The 14310-nt window shown below is 36.5% G+C and overlaps 1 long non-coding RNA gene across 1 annotated transcript in view; it reads right to left on the bottom strand.

Moving 5' to 3' along the window:
* Positions 1-1655: 1655 nt before the first annotated feature.
* Positions 1656-14310, bottom strand: part of LOC116568809 — a 49382-nt gene continuing 36727 nt past the window's right edge. Inside the window, exon 3 of the long non-coding RNA XR_004276748.1 lies at positions 1656-1741. This is a non-coding gene — a long non-coding RNA (uncharacterized LOC116568809). The remainder of the gene's footprint in view (positions 1742-14310) is intronic.

Raw genomic sequence — 14310 nt, 5'->3', positions numbered from 1 at the left:
ATTCTAAATATACACAGGATATGCTCATGATATTAACAAATCTACCATGACATTGCCATGAAAGTTATCAAGTTCCCTGGTCAGTTTTCTATAAAGGTCTGCCCAGAAAAACCTTCAGCGGCAACCCATCCTGGTCCCCTCTCCCTCTGGAGAGCTCGCCTTTCCTGTTCTCACCTTCACTTAAAAAACTTTCACTTCACTCTTTTGTGTCCTTGAGATTCATTCCTAACTGCATGAGACAAGAACCGTACAACCCTCCCTTCGTTCTTTCCTTCCTTCTTGCTTTCTGTTTCTCTCTCTCTCGCTCCTCTGTCTTCTTTCCTCTCCCTCCCTCTCTCTCTGTCCTTTTTTTTTTTTCCCCTCTCAGACCTTTTAGGATCTTCTCAGTGTTCCCACTATTCTGAAATTTCATTATGGTATACCTGGTAAGTTTTCAGCCTTTTTGCAGAGAACTCTGGATTTTTTTTTTGTAATCTGAAAATTTATTTCTTTAGTTTCCAGAACATTAACTTGAATTATTTCATTTTTACTTTAATGTCTTCCACCCCCCTCTTTTGGAAATCCTAATCAATCTCCTGAACTGATTCTCTAATTTTCTTGCATTTCTTCTCCTAATGTCTATTTTTTTTTCCTATCTTTTCCTTTGCTTGGGAGATACTAATGATTCCTTGATTCCCTTTACTAAAATTAGTCATAGTAATTTCTGCATTTTGACAGCCAAGAAAACTTAGCTAAGAGAGTTCTTCTTCTCCAGTAGCAGCAGCATTGCAGGTAAATTTGCTTCAAATTGGCCTGTTTGGTTTTCTGTTGTGTGTTTATTATTTGTTTTTTTGTCCTATTTCATGTAAAGAAAGAAATGCTGTCTGCAGGAATAGGCATTTTCTTTCTCTCTGTTTCCATGAGTAAATAAAAAGATGCTGCTTTTTATTGTGTGTTGACTTTAGTATGACCTGTATCAGTCAGGATAGACTAGATGATACTTTAGTTATAAATAACCTGAAAAATATCAGAACCTCAAAGTAACGCTGCTTTACTGCTTTTTCCAACATGTTCATCACAGGTTGGTAATGGCTTTGCTTATTGTGGTCAGTCAAGGACCAAAAGGAAAAATAATTTTTTTTTTTTTTTTTGAGGTCTGGCATTGTCACAGAGCCCAGAGCTATCACATCACAAATCTGTCCACAAGCCATTGGCCAGATTTAGTCACACAGTTTTATCCAAACACAAAAGAGCAAAGAAGCATAAATCTACAAAGTGCCCAGAAGGGGAAGAACAAGAAGCAGTTGTTCAACAGCTCTAATGGCTACTACTTTAAATCATGGAAAAAAGATACTTTGAAGTAGAATAAGTATCTATATCCATCTATACACCTACCTACCGACCGACCTATCTAGCTATGTATCTACCATCTATTTAATCTACCACGTGTCAGGGACCCAAGGTACACCTGTTTATTCAGTAGATACAAATACTTATATATTTGATTTTTTTTTTTTAGATTTTATTTATTTATTTGACAGACAGAGATCATAAGTAGGCAGAGAGGCAGGCAGAGAGAGAGGGGGAAGCAGGCCCTCCACCAAGCAGAGAGCCCGATGTGGGGCTCGATCCCAGGACCCCGGGATCATGACCTGAACTGAAAGCAGAGGCTTTAACCCACTGAGCCACCCAGGCGCCCCTGTATTTGATTTTCTCTGTATGCTTGCATCCAGAAGGCCACTGGTGATTTTAGATTTTTTATCTGTAGAAAGAAGAAACATTGACTATAATCATCAGCTGCCTTTCTAACACCTTCTAAGAAAAACTTTGTGCTATGTTTCAGTTAAGAGGTGATAAGATTTCTTAATCATGATCCAAACTGTCTTTAACAAGTTTCAACACAAACTATAAATAGCCATGCAATACCATCTGTTTCACAAATTTTGGTGTTGGTGATATATGAAGGAGAAAGTTACTTAAAGTTGCCAGCATGAAGCTCTTCAGAACTGCCTGCTGGACCTTGAAACCTATGCTGGTATATTTTTTGCTTTTGCCATGGTCTCCATAAACCAACCAGCATTATCTATGCATAAATGAGATTCAACATAAGCTTTATTTTTAAAAAAGAAAACGAACACATCTTTACTAGTTGGGTCTAAATATCAGCCATAGCTTTTTTTTTTTTTTTTTTTTTTTTTGCTGCTATAACCTTCATTCTTTATGTCTCCACAGGGAGTACAAACATAGAAGTAAAAACCTCCTTTAAAAATAGGGCATCGTTCAAAATGTTGCCCAACCCCCATCAGCTTTATAACTGACATATAACTGACAAATAAAAATTACAACATATTCAATATATTCAAAGTGAATATATTCAATCAAATTTCCTAGCAAATTTCAATTACACAATACAGTCTTAGCAATTGCAGTCCCAGTGCTGTATATTAGATCCTCAGAACTATTCATCTTACAACTGAAAGCTGTATACTTTTACCAACTTTTTACCAACTTCCCATTCCCCGTGACCTCCAACCGGCCAGCCCCAGGGAACCACCATCTCTACCTTCCCCGCCTCCCTCTCTTCCTTCCTTCCTCTTCAGGTTCCATATAGAAGAGATTTCATGTAGTATTTGTCGTCTTCTGTCTGGCTTATTTCATTGAACATAACGTCCTCTAGGGTCATCCTTGTTGTCACAAATAGCGGATTTCCTACTTTATTAAAGCTGAATAAATAAATATATAGATATATAAACATGCATATATATTTAATAATCCCATTCTCATTGCTGCATTACATATATATACAATATATGTATGTGTCACATATATGTATAAATGTTATATACTGTATATATTGTGTATATATGTATATATGTGTATATATACTATATATAGTATATATCTTGTATTTGTGTAATGCTGCAATGAATATGGGAGTACAGATATCTCATTGAGATAGTGATTTCTTTTCCTTTGGATATATACCCAGAAGTGGGATTGTTGGATCATATGGTGCTTCTATTTTTAATTTCTTGAGGAACTTCCATACTGTTTTCCACAGTGGTATTGATTGATTCCTTATATACTTTGCATATTAATCCTTTGTTAAATATATGGTTTGCAAATATCTTCTCCAATCCATAGGTTGCCTTTTCATTTTGTTGGATTTCTTTGCTGTACTGAAGATTTTTGGTTTGATGTCATCACACTTGTTTATTTTGCTTTTGTCAAATCCAAAAATTATCACCAAGCAAGGTGTGTGTGTGTGTGTGTGTGTGTGTGTGTGTGTGTGTGTGTGTGTGTATGTATGCTGGTAGTGTAGAAAATGGAAATGAATTTTCCCATATATGTTATATTATAACTTGGTGGTTAGATTCCCAGATTTCATCCTAAAAACTCTCTTCCTTCTCTACCTTCTATTATCCATCCCCTTCCAAATCCAACTTTATCTTCTTTGCTAGCTTTGACTGGATTAGTAAGATTCTGAAGCATCAAAAAAAATGAGGTCAGAGGAGGAGTGAGAGACAGCTGTGTTTACATGGCAGGAGTATCGAGCTGGAAGGTGGGATTGTAGTGACAAGGCAGCAAAGGGTAGTCGGTGTAAGGGAATTATATGTGTCTATCTGGCACAGCCTTTCCTGTGAGAGTCCTCAAGTTTGGCTCTTGTACACTGAAGATTATCTCAAAAGGGTCACGGATCTTGACAGATAATATTCATTCCCATGTTATTTCTCTCACTATTTTATCTCCTTATCTAGATTTGAATCCTGTTATCACATCTCAACCTGTCCTATGCATAATGGCAGGAGACACTCCATGGACTAAGAATAGTAACACAGAAATAATACTTTGATTTAGAGAAGGGATTTTTTTCTTTATTTTTTAAATTTCAATTTGATTTAGTTCTGGATCAACTTGATTTAACATTGGATCAATACAATAAGATGATTTCACTTTCAAAAGGAAGATAGGGCTTTTATAGTAAACATTTCCCTTTCATTCTTGCCCTGCCAACAAGTTCCCTTCTCCAGACTTAACAAATATTAAATATTTTTTGTGTATCTTTACAGAGATATGTTACACATATACAGGTAAATGTGTATCTATTTATCTATCTATCATTTAACTATCTATCTTACTTTCCTTTAATATACACATTTTCTTTGCATTGCCTTTTCCTTTAACATTGTATCTTGGAGATCATTACATGTTCCTACATAATGAGTTTCTTAATTCTTTTTTTATAATTTTTATAACTGTCAGGTAGTCTATTTTCTGAATGTACGTGATTTTTTCACCACTTCTCTATTATTGGGTAATTAGATTGTGTTCAGTATTTTGCTCTTACTAAAAAATAGTTATATAATAACTTCATAAACATTATATAGAGTATATCTGGAAGAAACATGCATGGGTAAATTCCAAGATATATCCAGGACCCACGCAAAGGGATCACAGAATTCTACCAGTAGCATTATACAGTGTAGATGTTATATGAGCTTTATTGGCAGTAACTTAGAAACAGAGAAGCAGTACAGTCCATGACATTGCCCCGAAGTCTCCTTTTTCTATAGCATGAGCTGGGTACTGGTGTTCTGAATGGACACTGGTTAAAGGTTCAGCAGATAGGGATCTACCCCTGGGCAGCAAGCTAGATGCATTGTACAAACAATTCTGGGAGCGAGTTCTGCACCCACAGCATGAAGAGTAGCTCAAGTGCAATACTGAATGTTAAGTGGTCAGAGTGGCCACCCTGTCCTTGTTTCTGACCTTAGAAAGGAAGTCTTTATCCTTCCATGGTTAGGTATGAAACATTGTCATAGTTTTGGGGGTTTGTTTGTTTGAAGATTCCTTTGAATGGATTGAGAAAATTGCTTTCTATGGTTTGGCGGGAGTTATTAAAAAGTCAATAATTGGTATTGAATTTTGTCAAATGCTCCCCCCCACTGAAATGATAATATGATTTTTTCCTTTTGTATTTGCGAACATGTTTGATATTCAATATGAAACCCATCTTGTATTACTAGAATAAACCCTAGTTGTCACAATGTAGTATTATAAGTTAATGAACTTGATTTGTGAATATATTTTTTAAAATATTTTTATGTCTAGGTTAATGAGTGACATTGGTTTCTAATTTCCTTTTTTATAGTAATGTTCTCTTATAGTTTAATATCAGCATTATGTTCCTTCAGTCTAAAGTCTACCTTAGAATGTTGGTCTGTTAGTGACAAATTCTCTCCGCTTTGTTTACATGTATATATCTTGAATCCTGTTTTTGCCTTCATTTTGGAAGAATATTTCCTTTGACTATACCTCCTTTTTGGACTTAGAACCCTTTAAACACGTCATTCTATTATCTTCTAACCTACATAAAGTCTCACAAAAAGCCTGTGATTATTCTTATTATTGCCTCACAAATACAGTGTGTGTTTTTTCCTCCATCTGCTTTTAAACAGTTCTGTTTATCCTCGGGGTTCACCAGTTGGACTGTGTACCCCTATGTGTGGTTTCCTTGGCCTAGGGATAGACAAGCTTTCGGATTTCTGGTTGGATTTTTAAAAAATTGAATTTGGAAAGATGTTTGCCTTTATTTAATTAAGTATTTTTTCCTGCTCTACTCTCTCTTTTCCACTTCAGATTCCAATTAGACATGTGTTTGATGTTAGACTGCTTTTTACTTTTCCAGTTGACATTTAGGCTGTGTTTATATTTTTAGTCTTTTTTTTTTCTCTGTGTGTTTCAGTTTGCATGGTTTCTCTAGACTCAACTTTAAGCTCATTAACCTTTATATGCAAAGTACATTATGGTTTACACTGACTCATGGTACTTCCAACAGAATTCAGGAGTAGAGACTTTTTCCTTAATTTTTGTGATCTTATGTATGTACCTCCTTTTTCTTATGCTGAAAACCTCTGACAATAAAAGTATGTACTTTGTCCCATAATACACTACTCTCCAAATTACAATACAATTGCTACCACAACAGTAAGATGTCCCTTAAACACAGCTTAATATTATCTCATAGACCTTAGGGTCCATACAACTAAGGATGTGCAGTTAAATCGCTGGGCTGTAAAGTCATTGGTGTAGTGATGCCATCAAGAGATTCCTAGTTTTAATTGTTTCACTTTACTTTAAATATTTGGGGATCAAAAAAAGAAGTGTTAATTAAGTAAATTAAGTAAAATACATGGTTTCAAAGTCAAACCTACAAAATACTGTATACTAAGAAATCTATTTTTCTTATCTCTTTCACCCTATCTCTTTTCTTTCTTTATAGATAATTTAAAATATAATATATAATATATTATATATAACCTTTCCATGTAGGGGAGCCTGGGTTGCTCAGATGGTTAAGCATCTGCCTTGGGCTCACGTCATGATCCGGGGATCCTGGGATAAAGTCCCGCAGGGGGCTGCCTGCTCAGCGGGGAGAACTCTGCCTCGGCCTCTCTCTCTCATGAATAAATTTTTTTTTTTAAGATTTTATTTATTTGTTTGGCAGAGAGAGAAATCACAAGTAGGCCGAGAGGCAGGCAGAGAGAAAGGGAGAAGCAAAGCAGGCTCCCCGCTGAGCAGAGAGCCGGATTCGGGGCTGGAACCCAGGACCCTGAGATCGTGACCTGAGCGGAAGGCAGAGGCTTAATCCACTGAGCCACCCAGGCGCCCCACTCATGAATAAATTTTTTAAAAACTTCAAAAGAATGTAGAAGTATTCTCATATTTTCCCTTTAAGCTAAATAGCATACTATGCATCCTTTCCCCTTCTTTTACTACTTTAATTCAATACGTCCTAGAGATAGGTCCACACTATATAGAAAATCCTATTTTTAACATATTATTTTTATTGTTTTTATTGACACACAATACTCTTATCATGTGGATGTACCATCGTTTATTCAACCAGTCCCATAATCAAACACCGAGGTTATTTCCATTCTTTAGCTATTACAGTAAAATGGTAGTGAGTCATTTATGCATATTTATTTTCATATTTTAGAGTAGTTTCCTGTAAAGCGAATTGTTGGGTCACGAGGAAAATGCACGTGTGCTCTTATCAGATATGATCAAATTTCCCTCGTTAGAGGCTGTGACATTTTGCAGATCTACCAGCTCTAAGTTAGGCGACCTGTTTCCCTGTAGCTTCACCAACAAGTAAATTTTCAATCCTTTGGATTTTTGCCATCTGATGGTGAGAAGTAGTATCTCAATGTAGTTTTAATTTGCATTTCTTTTAAGGAATATATTTTTATATTTAAAAATAACCATTTTCTCAAGGGTAATTTTTCTTCCACATTTTTAGAAAATGGGAAAATTTCTATTTGTGAAGTCTCCTCATGTATACAAAAACATAATTTAAAAAGAAGGAAACGTTTCCTTTCTTGCCAAAATCTTGGGGTTTTCATTTACACTGCAAAGGACAAATTGTAAACCACTTTGCATAGTGTCCCAGCCCCAAAATGAGGGTTTGATTTACCATGTAATTTATTTCTGGTTCATATTTCTGTTCTGAACAAGCTTTTGGGTTTGAGGTTATAAACAAAATAATTTGACTGTTTATTTGTGGTTAAACAAATGGCATAAATATATGGTAGGAAAAAAATCCTTTTTGAAGGAGAAAAAGTAGGCCAATAGTTTCCAACAATTATCAACATCTATTTGTCTGACAAATACTTGATTCAATAATATTGTAGAAACTCTTGGCTCCTGACATAATAAAAGGTGTATTTTTTCTAGCCAGAGGACTTTAGGTTTTTGATAAGATAGCCAAAAAAGTTCAATTGGTGTTTCTTTTTGAGGTCATTTTCATGAGTTTAACTTGGAATGGATTTTCAAACCTTGCTTCCTGTTGCTTTGTATTTTGTTCTTTCTCTCACTTGTTTATCCTTTTACTCCCTGTTTATTTTCAAGTTCTTACTCAAAGACTTTTATTTTCCTTTCCTCCCTCTTTTATAACCTACTGTTCGTACTCTTCCCTGCTTTCATGCCTTCCTTCTACTTGTCCATGATTTTTCTCTGCTTCACACACCTAACTGTCTCATTTCTATCGGTTCTGGCCCTGGGTACCATCTTAGTACAAGAAATATCTCTCACCTGAGTCACGATTTACACCTGGCTAAGTAGAAGGCATGACACTGAAGAAGAGGTCTCCTCGCCTGTTTTGTTGGCATTCTTGACCTGATTAACTTTGCTTGCTTGACCTACTAGGATCACTTGTACAAAAGTGCCAAGAAATCTCATCCCCTAGCAGATTTAGGTCTGCTTTCTGAACACCTTAGAACTCAGCATCTTTTCCTATATTCCTCTGATCAAACACTCATGGTACACCTCTTCAATGCCAACCCCTGGACTAGGCAGCAAGGTTACGTATATAAGTAGGGCAGAGTTCTTGCTCGGAAAATGCTCACACTCAGGCAGCGGTTGTTTCAGCTACAGCGCACCAATACATACAACTCATGAGTATCTCTGCCGATGACTGTCCTCTCTTCCTACCCTTGCATGGCGAATTCCTATTTATTTTTTCACCTTATTCTTCAGGAATCCTTTCTGACTCCTCCTTTCTCCCTTCCCAGAGTGGTTCGGTGCACTTCCTGGAGTCCCGCAGATCACGCTGAATGTCCCCCTTTCTATCACGCTTCACCACAGTGTGCTGTAGTTGTGTCCTTCTCTAGACTAGAAGCTCCGTGAGGGTAGGAGCAGATTTCCATTATTAACTCTAAGTCTCCAGCATCCAACACAGTGGTCAGGGGCATAGGAGGCACTCAAAAAATATTCTCTGAATGAACGGCTATTTATACACATTTAGGTGTATATTTCGGAGTGTCATGACAGAATTTGAATGAAAGAAAGCATACTTCCCAGTGAAAATAAAGATGTCAGAGTAGAACAATCTCTTGGAAGTATGTTCTGATGATTATTTTGGAGAAATTTTGCCAGTTCTAATCAAAAGTACTTTTGAAATATGTTTTTAAACAACTATCAATCAAATTTAACTTCCTTTAGTGGTGTTGATTGTACCCATGAAATACTAATGAATAACGCCTTCTGACATTTAAAGACAAGCACAATGGTTAGATAAGTCTCCGATGTTACTCAGAAATACCCCTCAGCTCAGTCAGGGGTGTATCTTACCCATGACTTTAAAGCTGGAGTGAATTGTTAATCTGTCCCTCCAGAAACAATCACAACTACAAAAATTAAAGCCTGAGGAGAAGAGGAATTATCTTCTTGTAACATACTTCTGTTTTTAAATGTCCAACCGTCACAGAAAATCAAGTTTTTGTTTCTGGGTATGTTCATTGAATTGTTTTCCCCTGGCTGCACTTTCTCTTTTTAAAATTGTTTTTATTTCATTGTTTTTTTTTCTATATTGACAAAACATTGGGAACAAAAACAAACAAACAAACAAACAAACAAAACAATTTAGTGGTTATACCACTTAGTTTGTGCTTATACCAAAAAAGAATTCATTTTAGTTCTCATTTATAATACTTTTGGAAAATATCTTCATTTCAGAGCTACCTACTGGTACCTCTAATTTACTATCCTTTGCTTTGTGTTCTTAAAATCACTTTTTCCTCCCTCTGTGTCATAAAAATTTTCTGTGCAAACTGAGTTTTGACTAAAGCTGCTAAATTATTGAGCTAATAAAAGAGCATGCAAGTTATGAAAAGATCAGCATATTTTAAGCATAATTAAATGTAATACAAATGGCCACTAAATTAAAAATCAGCATTTTATTTATTTAGACATTGTGATTAGTCCCTGAATATTTCCTTCTCATAACCATGATATAAAAGTTTCACAAAGCATGTTTTATAGAGGATAACATAACAAAAAAAAGATTTAACCAAACTGAATCAAGTTCTTTAAAGACTTCAGTAAATTTTCCTTGATGTATGAATACTCAATACCTTATCTGTTTTCTCAAACTGGGACTAGCCTCCAATTTGTCTAAGACTTATTAGGCCCAATATCTGGAAGAAGTTTCAGCTGAACATCTGACCCAGTCCCATATTCAAGACTCTTTTCATTTTGGTGTCCAAAGCCACCCGACTTCCCAACCTGATAGAGTCTGGTATTCAATCGCCAAATGTCATCTTTCCAGTTCTATCACATGTAACCTTTGACAAAACAAAGCTGAGCTTATTATTTATTGTGGTGAGAGAAAGAATACCACTTTGATAGAGATTGGGCTGTGTTTCAAAAGGCAAAATAAAAATCTACCATTAACTGAAAATTCAAGTTCGGTTTAAAGTGAGTCTCTGGGAAACAAACTGAGGGTCTTGGAGGGGAAAGGGGTGGGAGGAATGGGCGAGCCTGGTGGTGGGTATTAAAGAGGACACATGCTGCATGGAGCACTGGGTGTGGTGCATAAACAATGAATCTTGGAACACTGAAAAAAATTAAACTAAGATTTTGAAAAAAATAATAAAGTGAGTCCGTGTGAAAGTCCGATTCAGGCGGATAAGGATCATGATACAACAATATGCTCATTGTCTGTGAACTCCTTTGTACCTTTCTGTAAGTTGCAGGTAACTGATGAATATGCAAACTCTGTATCGTGTTTATTTGAGATGTAACTGACTTCCTTTCCCACTTGGAAAAAACTGTTTGCTACTTGAAACTGGACTGGATGCTATTAGCTTGCACGAATGGTCAGCCCTTAGCAAATATGCAATTCTTCCCAGCTTTCTTCACTATCTGGCTCTAGCCCTCCAATTCATGTTTCCAATTTTTCTCCCTCCCTCCTGACTTGGCATCACCGAAAATAAAAACTTGACTGCATAGATCCTTATAGAGACTCTAGGTTGCCTTGTTGCTGCTCTTTCCCTCAAGATCTGAAGAAGCACTGGGAGCTAAAGCCTAATGACATGATATCAACCCTGAAGGACTCATTATCACAGCAGATCATGATTTCTCCCTGGGCAAGTCTCTGTCCAAGTCACTGAGGAAGTCCAGTGAAATGCTTTCGTCACGCATGTCCTTATGAGAGAAGTAGCCATGACTGGACAATATCACCAAGAACACTGACGTCTTAGCCTCAATGAGCAGTGATGCATGATTCCTATCCACCAACTCTTGGAATCCACTGGACTGAATCTTCTCAGGCTTTAACTCCTGGTTCTTCAATTTAACCTTTTATGTCAATATTTCTCTTTCTCATGTAAGGTATCCCTCTTTTAAGACAACTGACCTGAACAATTTTAAAAGAACTGACATGGGCCACTACCTCTCAAAAAATGATCCAATTAGTTTTTCAATTACAACTCTAGCAAGAGTCTTCACAGGAGCATTTCTTGTCCCTGGTTCACCTGACTCAGGAGATTTATAATCACCTATAGTCCCCTATAGTTTAGCAGTTAAAGATACTCCTTTGTCTTGAACGAAGAGGGGAGAGGGAACTGACAAGGTTTAATTTTACCTGATTGAGCCTTGTGCTTCTAGAAAATAGTGAAGGTTGAGAAATCCTCACAATTTCTTGTTTTCTAAAATCCCTCATCATCTTTGTTCTAGGAAAGCAACTCACCAAAAAGAATCACCTTCTACGTCTTACTTAGGTAAGGTTTTCTGTCCACTCTTTCTCATGACTCCAATAAGATTCAAAGATGACTCCCTTGTTTGCCTGTGACAAGGCCAAAGAGACTTTCCCCTCTTGCCTGAGATTGCTGATAGAGCTAGACACGTGCTTCCCCTTTAGCCTGTTCCCAACTTCCTGTTCTTTGTCTCATAAGTGATTAGCTAAGATTAGAACTGTTTGTCCTCCTGGACTGGCCAGATACAGAGACAACATTTCCTGTTCAGCTAATGATTGACTGTTCCCCTTATTGCAAACCAATCCCAACTCCAAATCTCCTCACCTGTACTACGTCTGCTTCTCGCTATAAGAATCTAAACAAAACCTCCCTTCAAAGTCATTCAGAACATCTCATCTGGGGGACTTTCCCTATTGCGATAGCCTGAATGAAATAATCTTATTAACAGTCTTATTTGTTTTGTCTTACAGAGTACAGAGGGGAATTCCCTGTAGGGCATGGGGGATCAGGCGCGGGTGCCATTTGCATTCTCTGTCCTTTTCACTTTCCAGACAAGTTAAAGAAATCAAGGCAAAAAGCTATCAGCTTACAGTGACATCCAGTAAGAGGGTGAGAGATACTGATACATTCTGTTGGCATGATTTCTACTTTTGAGAAGTGGATGGCAGCAGTTAAATTTACAATTTACATTGTTAAAATTGTAAATATAATATTTACTCATTAGCAAAATAAAGACTGTTGTGTTATTATTATTATTATTTTAAAATATAGTTGATTCAGTGCATGCCTGCCCATTTTAAAAAAAATCTCATCACTGTGTAGGGGACTTGGGGGAAGGGAGAAAATCACATTGGCTGAGTAGCCAATAAGAGCCAGTCTGGGCTAGACATCTAAATTCACTTAATCCTTCTAATGGCCTGTGTAAGGTAAGTATTATATTTATTTTAGGGACACAGAATCAAGGCTCCCAAGTGTTAATATCCCACTCAGGATCACATATTCAGTAACAGAGTTTCAGGCTTTCTCAGTATCTAGGCACACCTTCAGAGCTAATTCTTCAGGAATCCGTAAACAATTTTACTCTAGTGAGTCTAGAACTCACTCCTAAAGACATACACATATACCTATATGGATATATAGTTAAGAACTATTAAGTATCCCAAAAGATGCCCATTCATTTGCCTTTTTGTTCCAAAATAGCAGATTTTTTTTCCAGAAGTCACTAATTGCATACAACCTATTAAAAAACACTTTTCACTATTTTGAATATTCTTTGCACAAACCAGCATTCAGATTTTAAGTAAATATAAACAAGCAATTGAATCAAAACAAAAATGTTCAATTAATAACAAAACTAAGGTTTTAATTATTTGACTTAGTTAATCAGAAAATATCTTCTTCTAGAACAGCTCTGTGCAGCAAAACAAATACAAACATATTTGTATCCAGAGAATGTGGCTTTAAAGCATTGCAAAAATCCCTGAGGTCAACTATGAGAGATCATCAGGTATAACCGTCTTTGAGAGACACTTCTTACTGTGTTCTTGACCATCTTTCTGGGCTTGACTCTGTGGGAGTATCTCTGTGCTCCTCTCTCCTGTCCCCACCTTTCGGTCCTATCCTGCTGCCTGTACCAAAGGAGAGCCCATTCCAGCTCTGTGAACACTAGTCCTTCACATCTATCCATAACGTTGACACTTTCATTAAATAATTAATGAGCAGGAAAAAAAAAAATCTGTCCTGTACTCCAGTGGAAGTTATATACTCACAAACTTCAACTATTTCATGGTAGGTCAGCAGTTTAGAAATTAGAAACTTTTCCAACATCAGCAAAAAGAAGGATTCCACTCTATTTGTTTGAGGCCATAATTTTCCAACCCACTTTCACTGCTTGAGTCATGCAATATGTCTTAGAGTTAGAAAAACTATAATTTAATGATTCCTGATTATGTAGGCTGAAAATTGAGTTCAGTGTGACCATTAGCTTGTTTATCTGACTTTACATAAGGCACTTTACCTTCCATCAACCACTATTTCTAATTTTCTTGTAGACATATATACATTCCGAAAAAAACAAGCTTTTAAAGTACTACAAGTGCAGCCTTAGCAGCTTGGTAGAATGCTACCAAGTAGAGCAATCATCATGAATGGTTTATAAGCAAAGAAGGAAAACCAGTTCTGGGGAGGGGGGGAAATCAGTCCTTAAATAGATTAAAAAAAAATTCACAATTTCTAATGAGGTTCTGTGATTATTTTTAACCTTGGAAGAAAAGCATGTTTAGGTATACAAAATGTGCAAAGTAATTTAAAAATAGTTTTTCTTTCAGAAATAGTTTTTCTTTCAGAACGAATTTTCTACAATTCTAGGAAATGCTGAACTAAAGGAGTATTTTAGGACGCTACTGTGTGGCACTTAGCTATTTTAGATGCTCCTAGCGCCATCTAGTGACCGCTACAAGCAATATCACCGATATCTAGCCCACACGCTTGGTCCATCCAGGAGACCTTATTCTGAAGAGGATAACGTACCCCTACTTACATCAAGTATCTGAGACATTAGGAAAAAATCACTGTGTAAACTTGATGAACACTTGGCATCCTTTGAATAGTGAAGATAGAGATCTCACTGAACATATTTACCTTTATCCTTGAAATGTTTATCAGTCTCTAGTGCAATTTTTTTCTTGAAATGTATTTTGTATACATTTCCCACTGAAGCTATAGAAGGCTAGAATACATCCTTGAGAGTAAGAATTGAACCAGAGTACATGTTGTAACATAGAAAATGGGA

The sequence above is a fragment of the Mustela erminea genome, chromosome 11 (genome assembly GCF_009829155.1).
Source record: "Mustela erminea isolate mMusErm1 chromosome 11, mMusErm1.Pri, whole genome shotgun sequence".
NCBI lineage: Eukaryota > Metazoa > Chordata > Mammalia > Carnivora > Mustelidae > Mustela > Mustela erminea.
This window is presented reverse-complemented; position numbering and strand designations above follow the sequence as displayed.